We start from the raw sequence: 3485 nt of genomic DNA on the forward strand, positions 1-3485 counted from the left end.
GATCTTGTCGACGAGAACTTCCATAATAAAGTCTGCTAGAACTTGTCCTATGATAGTTGGGCGCGGTTTATAAAAAATGTTATATCCACCTAGCTCGATAGCCCATTTGGCTAACCTGCCCACGACGTCTGGTTTGGACAAAATCTGTCCCAGATGATAGTTGGTAAGGACAGTGATAACGTGACCAGAAAAGTACCGTCGCAACCTGCGCGATGCGTGAACCAGCACGAGGACAAGTTTCCCCATGATGGAATAGCGCGTTTCTGGACCAGTTAGCATTTATCTGATGTAATATATTGGACTTTGGACTCCGTTCCTGTAGACCATTAATACTGTGCTGACTGCTACCTCTACTGCGGAGAGGTATAAGATTAATGGTTATTCTTTTCGCGGAGCTGTTAAGGTAGGCAGTTGAATTAGACATTCTTTCATTTGTTGGAAAGCCTTTTCCGCCCCCGGGGTCCATTGAAACTGGCTCTTTTTTACACAGTTGCGTAATGTGCTGATGAATGGATATGATTTGGCAGCATGGTTTGCCAGAAACCTGTTGAGCGCCGCTAGCCGACCGGCTAGGCGCTGCATCTCTTTGATGGATGCTGGTAACGGCACAAGTTGAATCGCTTCCACCTTTTCTGGGTTGACCTTGAAACTGTCTTTGGTTACGATAAACCCTAGGAATCTGCGCATAGAGTCGAAAGTGCGCTGGATGTTTACGAGCATGGATTCTTCTTCACGACTCATGATGACGAGGTCCTCCATGTAAACTTCTACTGTTACACCGATATCTTCCCCGAAGACTCTATCCATTAGACGTTGGTAAGTAGCTCCCGCGTTGCGGAGGCCGAAAGGCATTTTTGTATAATAAGATATACCTTTGTCCGTGCGGAAAGCTGTCTTGTATTCGTCTTCTTCCTTCATTTGTACTTGGTGATATCCTTTATAACCATCTAAGAAGCATTTCCAACGGATGGATGCTAAGGAATCCACCTTTTTGTCTATCTCTAGAAGGGCGTAACAGTCTTTTGGGCAGGCTTTATTGAGATCCTTGAAATCAACGCACATGTGCCACCCACCATTGTGCTTCTGCACCATTACTGGGTTAGCTACCCAGGTTTGATATCGTACTTCGCACAGAATCCCAGCCTGAAGTAATTCGGCTACTTGCTCATTCATTGCGCGAGCCTTTTATGTACTAAGGCTGCGCTTCCCTTGTGCGGCTAGTTCTGCAGAAGGTCGGACATTCAAGCAATGTTCTGTTATCTCTCTTGGTATGCCGATTATGTCCGCTGGGGACCATGCGAAAATATCCATATTTTCATATAAGAGCTCTTTCAGTCTTGCGTGGATTGCTGGTGAGATGGCGTGCCCTAATAGAATGGTTTGCTCAGGGTATTCATTTTTGAGGACCCATTTTTCTGGTTCATTAGATGATGACAGTTTTGCGACCTTTACTGGTGGTTCGTCGTCTACATACATCACTTCTTTGCTGGAATATAAAATAAAATTGCTACTCCAGTTTCCGTTGGAAAACCGCACGCAGCGTGTGGTATGGAGGTAATCATGCTAAACTCCCTCTGTGAACGTCTTCCTAGCAGTACATCATGGCGTGATGTAGCTGGCATAACCATGAAATTAACTGTAACGGTGCGCGAGTGCTCTCCGTCTGAGAGAGTTACGGGAAAGGCTATTTGACCCAGTGGGAAAGCGGCCTCATTGCAGAAACCAGTTAGAGGAAAATCGACTGGTTTCAAGCGCGCCTTATCCTCTAGGTCTAGTTGTTTAAAGCATTGTTCGTAAATTATATCCATGGAACTACCCAGATCAATGAACATGTAATCAGTACGATAATGACCGAAGATACCAGTTATGATGACCGGACGCTCTTCCTGAGGACCTCCTGGAACAACGGGGAAGCCTACTTGTTGCTCACGCCTTTTGATATTCTTCATATTGTAGGATCGTGTGCTGACCCGAACGAGTCGTTCAGAGGCTTTCTCCTTGGTTTCAGGTGCGGAATAACAAGAAACTAAGGTAGAAACAGCAGGCAAATCACTTTTAACTACTTGTTTATTGATTTCAAACGTTTACAGTTCAAATCTCGTACCGGCAGAACTTCGGTACTATTTCCACACACACGTACTAACTGAGATCGCCTTTTGGACTATATATAGAGTGCTGGGACCGCTTATTGGACATGGTCCAATGAGCGGTCCATGTTGTTGACACTAAAGCGGTCCAACACACAAGCCATATTAGCGGTCCAAGCTGGTTTGCCGTTCGAGCGGTCCAAACATGTCCGCTCGAGCGGTCCAAACTCTGAATGGTCCAATGAGCGATCCATGAACCTAAATTTGACTCTAAGAGCGACCCAACTATCTAAAACCTATACAATCTCACTATTTCTCGTATTTCGAGCCCAGATCTAACGTTCTAAGACAATGACTCGATACAAGACGTAATCAGCAGATGTAGTGCACCAACAGACTCCCCCTCAGATGTTGATGGAGTCGACTATCGAGTCACAACAATGCTATCTTCAGTTCTTCAGTCTTGATCAGTCTTCGGACTTCTCTTTCTTTGTCATTCTATCAATCTTCAGGAACTCAGCCTGGAATAATATCTTCTTCAGGAATTCCTTCCTGGAATCATATGCCTGGATCATTCTCTGGCTCTAACTTTCATCAGACTCCCCCTATCATCATGCTGGGATCTCTGTCTGGAAATCGTTATCACCATTGAAATCAACTCCTGGCTTTCTCTGTTTAAGATCTTCTCTGGTTCTGATGTGTCTCCTGGCTATCCGTAGCAACAGGATCAGAAACCTGCAAAACTCAACCATACTATTACAAACTAATACAATTTGCAATTCAACTTAATGAATCAACAAATCATATAAGAAAAATTATGAAGATCAAACTGTAGGTTACCATTCAACTTATTCATCAAGTTAATGAACCAATTTTGCATTTCAAATCTTCACAATTTAACACTCTCTCTCAAACCAAACTGACAGTTCATCAAGTTTAGCCTTTGAGATTTTGAAAATCAGCTCTTCACCATCAGTTGTCGAAAATCTTTTTGGATTTTTGAAAAAATATGAAACATAAATGCAAAAACAGAAATTTAGATGCAGAAAATGAAATATGTACAAACATATTTTTGTGAGTTTGTGTAAGAGGATCATATCAGTTTTTGAGACATAACACAAGCACCGTTAAGCTTTTAATCGTTTTAAGTTCTAAACGATTCACGTAGATTGACGATATTGTTGTCCACTTAAGCTCGATCTAACAACTTTCGAAATGCTTACCGATACGTTTAAGATATATTAATTATGCACTAAGTTCTTATGGACCCCACGATCTCAGCATATCCCCTCATCATGCAATACACTCACTCAAGTAATGCCTTTAAACTTTCATCAACTGTGATATGTGCGAAAACAAAGCAGAATGTTTAAACATTAACAATCAGGTCGATACTTC

This window comes from Helianthus annuus, chromosome 9, assembly GCF_002127325.2.
Source record: "Helianthus annuus cultivar XRQ/B chromosome 9, HanXRQr2.0-SUNRISE, whole genome shotgun sequence".
Taxonomy (NCBI): domain Eukaryota; kingdom Viridiplantae; phylum Streptophyta; class Magnoliopsida; order Asterales; family Asteraceae; genus Helianthus; species Helianthus annuus.